The following is a 14,803-nucleotide window of genomic DNA, read 5'->3' as shown; positions in this document are numbered from 1 at the left end:
ATATATCATAAATATTCATCTATGTGTTACTGAAACAGTCCTGGATATATTACCTTAGTATCTTTCCTCAGTTGAACAAAATAGAAATTCCAGAAAGCCATGAAGCCCACCCTCCGAGTTTTACAAACCCCAGAGGTTGAGCTACATTGATTAATCCCTTAAATTCTTGGATGCCAAAAGCATGTCACTAACTAAGTCACTAAAGGCACCAAGAAAGCCAAAAAAGGAAAGAGCCTCCTAAAAGAAAGTGGCATTTAATTGGGAACTTGCAGACATCTGTCACTCTTTGTGACAAGCGCAAAAAAGTACTTTGCACATTTTGTGACTGCAAGTGGGATGGCACTGACAGCTGAAGGAACTGGAGCTGCGTGGAGGGAAGGAATTTGGGGGTGGGGAGGAATAAGAGGCTGGTTTTGAAGACTGTTCCTTTTCATACCTAATGTCATTTAAAAAAAATTGTCTGGGGTCAAAACTGTAACCTAAAATGCCCTCAATTGTCCATTTAAGATGTCCTACTTGATAAACTGAGGTATGCACCCATCTCAAAAACAGGTCTTGCGTAAAGTTTGGAAAAGAAATATCGTGTCGCCGTCTCTGCTAAAACCAAAACAATGTTCCATCTCCTGGCCTCTTGGTTCAAATCCGTGTGCTTGCTCCTAGGGGGAGAGACTGCCCCTGGAGAACTGTGCTTTTAATAAGCTTCCCAATCAGCTCGCGACGGAAAGGCGCGCTCCCTCCCTCGCTCTGCCTGCGTCCTCTCCCTGCCCGCTCTTCTCATCCCTCCCAGTCTCCATTTCCCTTCCGTTCCCTCCCTGTCAGGGCGTGATTGAGTCCAAGGCAGGATCAGGTTCCCCGCCTTCCAGTCCGAAAATCCCGCCAAGGAAGCCGCAGAGCAGAGGAAAATCCAAGGGGGAGAGAGGGAAAGAAAGAGACCAGTGAATCACCGTCTAGGAGGGAGGGAGCAGCCGCCGCGCCACGAGCAGCAGCGACTCGGGTACCTGGACTCGGAACAGACCACCTCGCCCCTTTCAACAAAGGCAGCCGAAGCGCCCAGAGCACATTTGCAACTCAAAGTAAGTGAAAAGGACTGCTCGATTCTCCGAGGTGTCTCCAATCGAGTTTCCCTTCACCTTCTGCCACTTTTCCGGGTGCCAGCAGATGATGGTGGCGGGAGTGAGAGAGAGGCTGCCTTGGTGTCTTTGCTGGTGGGGCTGTTTTCAAGGCAGATTTGCTCCAGAGGTAAACTGAGGCATATTTGGGGGGAGACAGGTGAGGATAGTCTGCGTGCCCTGAGATGAGCAGAACGAAAGTTGCTTTTGTGATGTTACGCATGCATTTGGATAGTGTTTCTGCTGCCAGCTGGAGAACATGCAGGGGCTTTGCTCACTGTGAAACCTCTTTAGTAGGTGTGTCTGTGGCTGGGTAGAGAAGAGAAAGTAAGGCAGCCTGAGCAAGCAGGGCTCATTTCCTACCCTTTCTCGGCTTCTCCCGTTGCCCCAGGGCTTGCCAGATGACGACTCTTAGCTGGCATTTCTAGGTATGATGTGGGGGCTTGTTTCTCCCAGTACCAGCTGACATTGAGCATCTCTCATGGAGCATCTAGCACTGCTTGTGCTGCCTATTCTAGAAATGATCAAATCCAAAGTTTAAAAGGCACACTAACACGCCATCTCTCATGTGAATGCTGACTTTAATAACTGCCCTGTACACAGACACTTGAACTTTTTATTTTGCCCACGTAAAGCTAGTGTATATTTATTACTAATTTGCCAGATACTTAGTTTCTCAGTTGATGTTTCTAAGTTAACCAAATATTTTTAAATGGAGGAATGTATTCAACTCCCTTCCCTATTTGATACACAGAACATACAACTTCCTCTCTCTTTACCACACACACCCCCCTTTCTCCTTAACACAACACACACACACACTCACACACAAACGCAAGAACACACACCGAGTTTATGTGCACTCTGTTGTTAGCCCACTCTTCTCTCTGTTAACAGCTGCTTTGTAAGTTTGGGGATACGTTGAAAAAATAGGATTGGCGTGTGGGGGGAGGGGTGGTGATGAGAGGGGAGAATGGAAAAAGTGGGGGACAAAGTTCCAGTCTTTTAGCATCTTTCATCTTAGAAGGCGTTTTGCTTTAGCAGGTTGAGAAAGGTGGTGTGTGTGTGTGTATGTGTGTTGGTGTGTGTTGGAGGGAAGGGCCTGGGAGGAGATTCAGGAACTAGCAAGAAGAGCTTTTGAACTAATAACAGAATGAAGCAATTTCATGATCTTAGGCGAATGTGGAACTGATGAAACAGTGGAGCCCATTTTAGCCCCTTGATCATCTGGGGATGAATTAATATGTAGAAATATTACAAGGTAATGGGAGTGAAACAAAAGCGTAGGAAATAAATCTTGTATTTTCCATCTTTATTATGCTCCTTTTTAAGTAAATTATATACTTTAAAGACCAAATGTTAAAAAAAGCATTTATAGTCCAGTTACATTCAAAGAAAATCAGAGTGGATAGTATTGTTTTTCTCCCCTTTGGGACATGAATTATTTCAGAGTGGCGATATTTGTACTTTCTCATTTAAACCAGAGGATGAGATTTTTTATTATTTTATTTTTTGAAAAAAGCCCCAATGCCATTATTCTGTGCTTTAAGAAACTTTTATGCTTGGAGTTGTCTAATTGTCCTTTAAATCTTGAGAAGGTGATCTTTCTTCTCCTACTGTCCCCCATTAGGACATTTTTCTCCTCATCTAGTGAAAGGCCTCTGCAAGGAATGTCTACCTGACGCCTTGCAAAACCACAGGAGGTGCTGTATTCCAGCTGTTTCCTTGCGGATACAATTGCATTATCTTTTCAAAGCTAGAGCTGCAAGAGAAATGAAACTACTGTTAATATATAACCTTTTATTACCTGACTTTTAAGTGAGGTATTATACCGAATGAGAATAATATATATTTAAAGCAGGTATAGTATCATACAGGTTATATATGTTATGTAATCTTATATAATAATATGTAATTCTGAGGTTTCCATGATATTTGGAATAATTTGTTCAAAGTTTCCAACTACCTTTTTTTGGCCTTTACTTTTAGCAATATGTGGCAGAGCCCACATTTTTTTTTTTTAGTGGGCATTTTTTTTTACTCCAATAAAGCCAATGGCCTGGTTTAAATTTTCACAAAACCTAATCATTAAAAATAACCTGAGAGGGGCCAGCCCGGTGGCACAGCAGTTAAATTGGCACGTTCTGCTTCTCGGCGGCCCAGGGTTCGCCAGTTCGGATCCCAGGTGTGGACAAGGCACCGGTTGGCAAGCCATGCTGGGGTAGGCATCCCATGTAGAAAGTAAAGGAAGATGGGCACGGATGTTAGCTCAGGGCCAGTCTTCCTCAGCAAACAGAGGAGGATTGGCAGTAGTTAGCTCAAGGCTAATCTTCCTCAAAAAAATTTAAAAAAAAATAACCTGAGAGAAATAAGGTCCCCAAATAGTTTAATCACTTTTATCAATAAAATCAATCTTAGAAATTAAATATTTTAAGTTTAAGTGTTTTGTTTTCCCTTTGAAGTTACTCTTGCTTTCTCATTTAAATACAGTCTCACGTGAATTCTGATCGTATTCCTATTTGCCATGTGGTGTTTTTATTGCTATTCAAAATTTTCTCAAGAGAGTGAGTTTAGTTGGCTTGTTCAAAATGGTGTAGTAAGTTAACGATAGATGGAGGGCCAGAAGTCAGAATTCAGAATACAAATTCCAGTTCTCCTAAGACTTAGGCTTTTTAATATGGTGGCACAGTGATGAGGCGAGTTGTCCTTGACTTCCTTCCTAAAGGTAATGTCCAAATTGAGACCACCCAGGATGATCAGGGAACAAACGTGTTCTACCTACACCTGGGTGCACCTCAGCCTCAGCCCAGATGCAGGTGTGGTTTCCTCTAGAGCATCTGGCTGAGGCTGAGGGAGTGCTCTCCCACTGCCCTTGTTCCGTTGCTTGGATGCTCAGTGGGGCTTCTCTACAAGGGAATGTTGTCTCCTCTGGCTGCTGTTCTAATGGATAATCAGAAGAATTTTTGTCTCCACGTGGCACAAGGCCGTGTCATTGCCCTGGGGTAAAATAACATTCAGATATGGACCTTGTTTTTATGAGCTGAGTCTGCTTTTTTTCATCCAGAGTCAATTGGCTTGAGTGAAATTTGGGTCATGGCCTCACTTTGGAAAGTTGTTCTCCGTTCTTGCTGTTTGTGGCCAATTCAAGTTTCCATTCACTGGGCCATTTTTCCATGCACTTCATGCCAGTCATTTATATGGCATAGTTTTCATGGTGTCATACATATAATCTTTCTAGATTGTCCAATATAAGAAGCCTTTTGTTCCTCCCTATTTTAGTGTTTGGTAAACAAGAAGTTAAAATTTCTGTGGTTTAAAAGGGTAGCTATAATGTAACATTATCAGAGGGTATTATCATTATGGTAATATTTGTATTCAATTATGTAGATCACATTCACCACAAATCCTTATTTCTTTAGGGTAGGCAAGGAACACAGTGGATATTTCATACCTGAGGTATTTTGAGAAATAAAATTTAATTTCTTCTACTGGGCTTTATTTTGGAGACATTTCTTCGCAGTAGGTTTAGATAAAATTTTATTTTAAATTAAAAAAGATAATCATAGTGAGTCTCCTAAAAGCAGAATTCTACATTCTTAAACATAATACTCATAAAAAAAGAAATCTCTTGCTGTATATTAATCTTGAAAGAAGTGAGTCATAGTAACTGATACTTAGGCTCTTGATTCTAGGAATTGTGCTTAGTAAAACCCAAAGCATCATTTAAAAACACAAATAGCATGCTGTATTTCTAACCTTTTGTTTCTACTTCCAAATTTTACACTCACTTGTTCCCCCTTCTCTGGCTCTCATTTCTTCCTTTTATTGATCTGGTTGCCATCATTTCTCATCCAAGAAGTCCCAGGATGTCTTGCCCAATTTCATCCCCACATCTATGACATCATATATCCATTTATGTACATGTGTATCAGGAATGGTTGCCCATTTCTTGGAATCCATGGAAGGTTTGACCTTGCTACCCAGAATTTTGACATTTTTCTGACCTGGTTAACCCAAATTTGTTTTCAGGGCCAATGTACTCTCTATCGACTCCACTAGATTTTTTTCCTTTTTGACTCAGTCTGTGGTGAGGATCAGCTTACCCTTTCATCACTACAATAAACGTTGGCTTCATTCTCCTCTCAGATTCTCAACTTCGATGAAAGGATGGAGCCAGGATTATTTATCTCCATCATGCCTTCCTAGGTACCACCTCAACAATACAATGTTTCTTGCTACTATGGCAAGTCAATTTAACAGTAATAAACAGTATTTGTTATATATGTGCAGGATGCATAATTCTTTGCTGGACAATGTAGTATATTTAAATACAACACAGAAGGTTCTTTTCTCTAGGGCTCACGATTTTAAAATTCCAAACACTTTGTGAATGGCAAATGGTGCTAACCTGTGAAATCTTTTATTAGAAATTCAATTAAAAGAGATCTCAAACAATGAAAAATCCATTATACCCTCACCCATCTCTGGAAGAAACACTTAAAAAGTCACAGTTCATTTCATCAAATCAATGGCTTTTTGCGTTTCTTCCTTTTTTTTTTTTAACCATGCAGCAGCTTTGCCTGCTAACATCACCTTCTTATCTTTTACTGTAACCTCCTTGACATATTATTATCTTAGTTTTTTTCCAACTTCTTTGGCCACTCCTCTCATCTGTTGTTTTTTTATTTTTCCTTTTTCACCGTCACCTTCAAAATGTGGACATTCCTTTCCAAATATTTCAATTCTCTCTCTTCTCCTCTCTCTTCATCATCCTCTCTCCAAATGCTTTCATATTGATCATGACTCCTCTTTGTGTTTCTACTCCAATTTTCATTGAGAAAACTCTCAAATTTCTCCATTCTCTACTGAGCTTTAGTCTCACATTTTAAAGTGGTTTTTGAATGAATAGGGATGGGAATGATTTGAGTGTAATCCTGTTGGGGAAGTGGATTGAAGTAAAGGATTTCTTATTATTTTATTCTTGTCCCTAACACACGTCTACAGATATTGACTGCCCTATTACATGTCAGGGAGTGTGATGGGGACATGAAAAAATAACTATGCCTTCAAGCAGCTTATGGTCTACTCAATGTATATGCTAATAATAAGATTAAAACACAAGTTACTACAACACAAGTTAGAGTAAGATATGTGCATACAAGGTTTTTTGTCCTAAGCAGTTCCAGCGACAAAGGGATAAAAAACATTTTTATGAGAAAAAGGAAAGTGTAACTCACAAAAGGCTAAATGGAGAAGGTAATAATATTTATTTCAAAAGCATCTTTGTCCTTTTGTTGGTTTAATGCTTTCTTTCTGGAAGAGAAATTGGACTCTCAATTCCTTTGTGTTTTCATTTCGCATTTGCCACATAATAGACCAGAAAAAAAAATATTGAAAGTGACGTCTTAAGAAATCAGTCTTAATTATTTAGAATAAATATAATTTTGAAGGCATGAGAGTTCACCCTAGGTGTTCTTTTCAGAAAAAATTTATACCAGATATGAGATGACTGTCCTTCAGTGGAAATACAGACATAAGGAAAAGAAAGCGAATCCTCCAACTTCAGCTGTGGCATTTGGATGAAACTGTCAATGAATAGGGGATTGAAGGCCCCCAGGGAGCGTTTCCCCAGGTGAATCCTCCCTCCAAATGGAGCTCTGATTGTCCCCTCCTCTTTTCTTCTCGGCCTCTCCATCACCCCTTCCAGTGACTTCAACTCCTGCTTTCCCAGCAGTGTTGACACTGGAAGAGCACATCTTTTACCTGTCATAATTATTCACCTTTACCACCAGCTCCACCCCACCCACATCATGCACCCTTGAAGGCAGAGACTTTTTCTCATTCACCTCAAGAACGCTAGAATATCTAGCATAGGCCCATTGAAAATGCCCAGTAAGTGTTTGGCAAATGAGTGAAAACTAAATAAATGACTCTGAATACCATTTTCTCTGCCCTTAATGTTCCAATGACCTTGACTGTCCTCTATACCTAATCTCCCTAAACATCACTTGGTACCAATTTCCTGTTTAAATCTGAGCACCCCCATTCTCAGCCTTGAACCTCTAGAAGAAGCCTCTCTGTCTCTCTTTTCTTCACTCCTTCATTCCAAAGGTCATATATGCCTGCCAGGTCTCTGGAGTGTCTTCCTACGCATACTCCACCTCATTCAGTTTAAGGCCCCAAACCTTCTATGATTCCTGACTCATGGCTACCTCCATAATGGAGAGAAAAATCCTACCTCTTCTTTAACAAGCCCTATAATTCAAAGCTACAAGACTGATCACTTGAAGCATTATTTTCATCATAACTCCAATGTAGCTGTAAAACATTTGCTTTTCAGAACTTTTCACACTTATTTTCTCATCATATTTTGTAGCAATTCTACTTAGGTAGGTTGAGCAGGGTTTTTTTTTTTCTTGATTGATGTGGACACTTAAGCTTAGAGAGGTTAAGGTGACCCCATTAAATGCCATACTAGTTTTAAAACAAAGGTCTTAAAATTGCCAGTTTGGGGATTTTTTTCTCTATAATATAATGCCATCTTTTTCTTTGGCTAATTAATTTTGTCTCCCAATTGCCTCTCATATCTAACCTAAACTCCAATGTATGTACAAAAGAGGCCAGATAACCTCTGGTAGTGGTTCCCTGTCTTCAATGATTATCAGAGTAACTAGAGTCATGTCTTAGCATCCAGATGCCTGGGGCCCATCCCCAGAGATTCTCATTTGACGGGTGGAATCAAGGAACCTGGACACGTGACAGGTCATCTGGATGCAGGTGATGCCTTAGAAACATTAGCCCCAACTCTCCAGTATTTGAGCTCCAAGGCCAAAGAAATCAAGGTGTAAGCTACAGCTACACTTCTTACTAGCTGTTTGACCATCAACAAATATTGTGGTCTCTCTTACTTCAAATTCCTTGTCCCTAAAATGAAGGCACTAATACTTACCTCCTAGGACTGACATGAGTATTAATGTAGAAAATGAATGTGAAGGACTGAACCAAGAGTCTGACTGCTAGGGAGTGTGTGATGAGGATGATGAAAATGCTGATTGCACCCCATGAAAGTCCCCCTTTGATCTGCCTGCTCTACAGCTTTTATTTCTCATGCCCAGTTGAGTTTTCTAACAAACATACAAACATAAACCTAAGGGAGACTCTCTGCTTCTTGAAATGCTTCTCCTCTCCACACTGTCAGATCATTCTCTCTAAATAAAGATCCAAAACTCCTTTCTTCTGAAAAGAAATATGTAGAACATGTGATCATGCTCAAGACCTGGGGTGTTTGACATGTAGGGTCCCCAAATCAGATTGTTGACCTTGGCCTTTCCCATAGTGTCTAGGAGAGCATTGTGCATACAGAACACTCCCAATCTAAGGTGCACCGACCTTATTGCTGACATTAGTGATGCCCATAACCATGTCCTCCCTGACTCCTGCTGCCATCATGGAGGCATCAGCTCAGAGGAAGGAGTCAAGGTTTGCATTCAAGAACCCACATTTATCTCATCACAGTTCTGTCTGTTGTTTGGTACGGGATGCTGAGGATGTCATTGAATCTCCTGGAATCTCAGACTTTTCAGTATAAGATGATGACAATGATGATGATACTATCTGCTTTACTTACACAGGTTGGTGGTAAAGGTAAACTGTGACAACGCAATGTTTATAAACTGCAGACTGTCTTACCGCACGTGAACTATTATTAATAAAATCAGTGGGGCCAGTTCTGTCTTTCTCTTTCCCCAATTCTGCTGCTTGTCATTGTCATTTTCTCAGGACACCTAGAGATTGCCTCAGATCCCAGAAGGTAAGTTTGACCTGATGAAGTGAGTAGGAGGAAAGATGTGTGACGGGTGTGAAGAAAAAGAAATCTGAGTCATAGTGAAAAAACAGTGAGTAGACAATTCTAAGAAAGGCTAAATTAAAATGGTTATGAATTCTTTTACTAAATTTTATGTTATAGTTCTTCCCAAGAGTTGTCAAGGATACATACCAAAGTTTTCAATGAGTTATTCTCACTAAATTTAGGTTTTTACGATTGACTAGCAACACTTTGTTTACGCTATAGCTGTGCATCTCATACTCTAATGTGCTTATGGGTCACCTGGAGGTCTTGCTGAAATGCAGATTCTGATTCAGTAGGTCTCCGAGGACTCTCAGAGTCTGCATTTCCAACAAGCTCCCGGTGATAGCTATGCTGCTGGCCTGGGGATCTCACTTTGAGTAGCCAGCCACTAGTGTTTAGTTCAACAAACTTGAGAGAATGGAAGAAGGATCAGAGCTCTCCAGTCATGACATCCATAGCTTAACAAAAACAATGAGAGTCATTGGCACTAACACTTCTTGCTACATGCAAAAGCTTCATGTCCAAATAATATTTACAATGTTTGATTATTTATAAAGGAAATTTACAGTCACCATACGAATTGCTATTGACTCGACCAAAGCCTCTTAAGAGTAAAAGGCCCCTTGCCAGGTGTGTATGCGGATCTCTTTACCAGTGCTTCTAGACCTTTCCCTGGAGAGAATGTAAGTGATCCAAATGCAGCCTTCTTAATTTGCCTTAAAATCTATTGAGAAGTGTTCAGGAAACTTCATTCTTAATATGGAAAGGATATAATGTAATATGTTTTCTTGGTGCTGGAGTATTCTCTTCTTTAGGCGTCGAACATCTATTACTCCCTTCAGTTGTCCCCTTCCAAACTAGAATGGAAGTAGAGCAGGTCTCACCCATCTGTGTGACTTCCTGGGAGACATTGGGTTGCCTAGAGAAAGAGCAGGGGTTTTTTGCCTCTGAGTCTAGAATTAATTGATACGGAACACATCTTGGTAACACTCTTAGGAAATGGAGAAAATTTTCATTCAGGCCAAAACAAATGGAGACCATACAAAACTTTAAAACAATGTTTTCATAATGGCCTTCCATATTTGCTGATAATATGACCTTTTCTAAAACCTAGCCATGGAATTATTGCTCCCGGTAGCAGAGAATCATTTCTGAGGTTTTAACGTATAGTGGCCTTCATTTCTGAGCATAAGAACATCAGAGGGGTTCCACTGGGCATCCGCCAGCTGGCCAGATGGAGTGTCCATATTAAGTCAGAAGTTGGATCTTTGGCTTTAAAAAAAACAAAACAAAAACCCTGCAGCTTTGGAGAATCTTTTGCAAGGGTCAGTTTATTTCTCCGAAAAATAATTTCTATAAAAAAAATGTTGCCTTGTGTGTGCAATATTTTTCTTTAAATATGGTATAAGGGGTGTGAATGAGGAAGCCTGAAGCTGCTATTGGAAAGAAAGCCGGTAGTTTATTGATTATTTTAACATGTGTAGGTACTTAAATCTTGAAACAATAAAATAGCCCCTTTCTTTCTATCCTGTTTTCTGGTATACAATATACATTTCACTATTAAATTTCCTGTCTCTGACGGTATGCTCTCAAATACAGCTCAATGCATGTCAAATTTGTGAGAAGGTTGATTAATTTTAACCATGTGAAAAATGATGAAAAGGATTTTTTTCCCTTATGTTTGTTATTAGGAAAACACAAATATATGCCTGAAGAAACACATCATTTTTTTCTCATTCTAGGAAAAATGTGTGTTCATGGTACAAGAAATTCAAACTTTAAAAAATTGCAAAGAGGGAAAAACCTCACTTATAAGCATCCTCAAAATAGATACCACTATTAGCACTCTGCTATACTTTTACAGTTTTTCTGATGTAACTTTTTAAAGTAGTTGTATGAATCACTTTCTGTCCTGCTTTTTAAATCAACATTACAACCGACACACACTACATTTTTAATAGCTGTACATACGTTAACATGTGCATTTGTTTCTACTAAATGGGCCAATTAAGATGGAAATTCAACTTATTTGGTTTGATATGGGTAAATTTAAATCATAAAAAAGCTTAATAAATTAGGGTTATGGACTCTCATAAAAAAGTTGGAAATAGAAAAATACAAACAAACGGACATAATCCCATGAAACAAACAAAAAGTTCTTTGTCCCAGCAAAAGATGTGCTGTTTAGATGGGAACAAATAATCCTGTGGAACTTAGTGTGTGCCAACTAAAGGTCAAGCTGAGTAAACATCATCTTCCATTCTTACCCTTGAGGACCCTTCCAGATACATATCCAGGGGTAAAGTCTCCCCAGGGAAGCCACAGCTGCCTGATCCTGCCCAGATCCAACCTGGCCCCTTTAGCAGGTCCCAGGGGCCCGGGGGACCTCTGTGTGTTCTGGGATGACAGGAGTGGGCCTAATGCACTGCAGGTGGGGAAAGTGCAAGAGGAGCAAACCTCTTTGATGCATGTCGCTCCAGGGCTTGGCACCCTTTGGGGAGTTATTTATTTGCTTTGTTATTATTTGGAATGACGAGTGTACAAATTGGCTCTAGTTTAAAGTGAGTCAGATCAAATTTGGGGTTGAGAACCACATTTCTGTTTGTAGAGGATGGGGGAAAGTTAATGCTTTTGTGGTCTACGCCAGGGTTGAGATTCCCACAACTTGAGCCTGAAATGAGGTTTAGCCTTTTTAAATAGCTGTTTTAGTCTGATGGTTAGGGATCACAGGGTTTGCTCTCTGATACGTGATACCTGGGCATTTGAAGCTGTGCTTCAAGGCTGTCATAGATGAATTTGGGTTGGAGAAATAGATCAAAAGCAATTCAGCAAGAATAAGTGGGTAGAGGTGGATTTTTACCAATTCCTAACCAGATCCACATTTCCTAAAAGCAAGAAAACTTTGTGGGTTTCTAATGTCTCATCCAGTGATGTTCTCTCACAAGAGATTAAAAGGAGAGCAGTTAACTTCAAAGGCAGCAGAACTGAGAAGACAAAAGCAATAGAAGTGGACGTGAACTGAAACCTTAGGGAAACCTTCCAAAAATCTGATGGAAGCCCTACGTTTGCGGAGAGAAACTTCAGACCTCACAGAAAGTTCTATTAGACAGCATTGACTGCAGATGAACTGCTGGGTGACTGTCTTTGCTCCCTTGGGCCCATCTGGCTCTGGTGGGGCTGGTTAGGAGATTTCGCTGGGGTAGATTTGTCTTGTTTGCTTTCCAGATCTCCCAGGCTCTAGATGCCTCTTGGTGTAATTATGCCATGAAGTCGGTTTGGCTCTGTGGGGCAACCCTGTCCTCTTCTTGATCTTCTCAGAGGAAGCTTTTGAAGACAAAGCAATATCAGTTGTTCCAATGAATAGTTCCTGCCTCAGATAGGACCTGAGTAATCTTGGATGCAGGGCTACCAGTTATGTCACTGGTGCCAACTCTTCCGTAAAGCTGTCCACACTCTATTGTTTCCAATCATGTCTTCTCTACCATGGGGGTGGATTATGACAGGGAATTAAAGAGGAGACTGAGAGTCTCCCTTCCATGGGCTGGGACACAACAGGATCCCTCCAGGCCCGTGGCTTAGCTGCACACAGGCCAGTTAGCTTCCTGGGTTAGTTTTCTACCATAACTTCCATTTACCAGTTGTGTAACGTTAAGTATATTGTTTAAATGAGAAAAAGTTCAGGCTTGGGCATTTCTATTAAAAATTCTAGTTTTACTTTGAAGAACAAATATTCCCATGTCTTCTTCCCATCTCAGATTGACTCCTTCCTTATCTGATTTCCAAGTCCATACTAAGGTGTAAGCAGGTTTTTCATTACCCTTTAGAACTTCAGCAACAGTTGAAAACAGGCGTAGAACAGGGGCAGGTGTATACTCTTCTTAGGGTTACTTTAATGTTTCTTTGGTGAGGAAGATTAGCCTAAGTATTAGAGGCTGTTTTCCTCAAAAGGGAATGAACCTCATTGCTCATCCTATGTGTTATGGGATTCCTTATCTCTATTCTTGGTGGAATTTAAGAATGTCTTGGTCCCTTAAGAATGTTCAAATATTTGTACTTATTATGACTCATAGTGCTGCAGTGAGAGTGGAGTGTTCTTTAGATCTGCAGAGTGGCCGGAAACCTCTGAATTGGAAGAGGTGAGATTTGTGGAAGTGAAGTACAGACCAATTAGTAAGGCTTTAAGGAGCAAGTAACAAAATTCTTCCAGAGGGTGGAAATGGAGAAACTGTGGGACTGTGGCTTATCAGTTAAATTTGACTGAGTGAGGATGAGGAAACACCCAATGAGGAGCACCATGTGCAAGTGAGGGACATTTAAAGTACATACTAGAAAGGATAAGACATGGAAATATTGACTGGTGTTTCTTGAAGCAAATTTGCAGATCTTAGAATATATTCCTCAAGACAGCATCTAACTGATATTATTTCCATTTGTAGGTTCATTTCAATATGAAGATGCTTCAATTGTTAAATCATCTTAAATTATTTGTTCTTTGAAATAAAAGAAGTTGCTATATTAATTCTGAGTTTCAGTGGTCCTGTCACTGTTCCTACCATATTGCTAGATGATCATTTCTAGTTCTTCTTTGACTTTACCACTGCCCAAATAGCAACCAGCACATAATAGGTGCTCAGTTTGTATTAACTGGCTGCCCTAGCCAAAAATTGTGACATGAGCAATTGTTTACTTTGGTATCCCAGCTTTTCTTTTCTGCTCCATCCTTCGTACTCAGGGATATTTCCTTTATCAGTGTTCAGGCAGCTACAGTCCCGCCTCCTGCTATTGTATGAAGACATCTTGTATCTCGGCTTCCTGCTGGCCATTGGCATCCTTAACTTCCCTTGATGTGCTCTGGGGTCACACAGCAATAAGTCAAAGTTCAGGACCTGCCAGCACCACTGAGATGCTGTTTATAGGAACTTTCAGAGCCAGCCTTTGTTCTTTATGGTTGGCTACTTCTAGAAGCTGAAGACTTTGCTTTCTTTTCTTATTATTTTTCTCCTTTTTCCTTTCTGGCACAATTCACACACTTTAATAATAATATTTAATATTTGTTGAGAGCTCCTATATTTAGGGCTCAGTACTAGAACTTTACATTCAGTACTGGCTTATCCCAACAACCCCATGGGATAAACACTATTTTCCTTCTTAGTTGAAAAATGAGGAAACTGAGTCTCAGAATGGTTAAGTAACTTGTCCAGGATCACAAACTAGTGAGAGGTAGAATTGAGTTTGTAGTCCAAATATTTCTAACCACAGAGCTCTTAAGCATCATGCTTTTCTACCTCCATCTATGACAAGGGCCCAGGGAGTATATGAAGATATTTGGGTTCAATATTTCCTTCTTCCCCCTAGCCAGTGTCCAGGAATATAAACTCTCATACTATGCAATTTATTTCTACCTCACTATGATCAGGAGAATACCCTCTCTTGGACAAAGAATCCTGTCATAGACTAGACCTCTTTGATTACATGTTATTGTATATTGTTTCATTCTCCATTGTTTTCTCAAGCACCAATTTGCCTGGCCTGGTGATTCAACTGGCTTTTGCTGAAGAAGGGAATAGGGAGAGTTAGGCAGAAGGGTGTCTAGGAGATGCTCTATCTATTCCTCCAGGCTGCTATCACCTGACTAAATTGTTTGTTAGATTGCTGTGTTCCAGCCCTGGGGGAGGCCACAATGGCGTGTTTGTTTGTGTATGAGAGTCTCCAGCTTTGATTAGCAGCTAGCTCCAGTGCAGCTGAGCTTACAATAGGGACCGAAGGATGGGAAACAAATCCTGCTACAGTTTCCCATTGGAAAGCATTCACTGTCGAGCTTGGACACCCAACAGTGGGGCACAGA

The 14,803-nt window shown here is 40.4% G+C and overlaps 1 protein-coding gene across 2 annotated transcripts in view; it reads left to right on the top strand.

The window, feature by feature from the left end:
• Positions 1–584: 584 nt before the first annotated feature.
• Positions 585–14,803, top strand: part of PTN (pleiotrophin) — a 101,604-nt gene continuing 87,385 nt past the window's right edge. Inside the window, exon 1 of one of the 2 annotated variants that reach the window (XM_008526533.2) lies at positions 585–1,073. The gene's annotated coding sequence lies outside the window, so the exon portion shown is untranslated. The remainder of the gene's footprint in view (positions 1,074–14,803) is intronic. The other variant, XM_008526535.2, reaches the window with a different exon arrangement.

The sequence above is a fragment of the Equus przewalskii genome, chromosome 4, assembly GCF_037783145.1.
Source record: "Equus przewalskii isolate Varuska chromosome 4, EquPr2, whole genome shotgun sequence".
Taxonomy (NCBI): domain Eukaryota; kingdom Metazoa; phylum Chordata; class Mammalia; order Perissodactyla; family Equidae; genus Equus; species Equus przewalskii.
The sequence above is the reverse complement of the archived record's forward strand: the minus strand, read 5'-3'. Positions and strand labels throughout refer to the sequence as shown.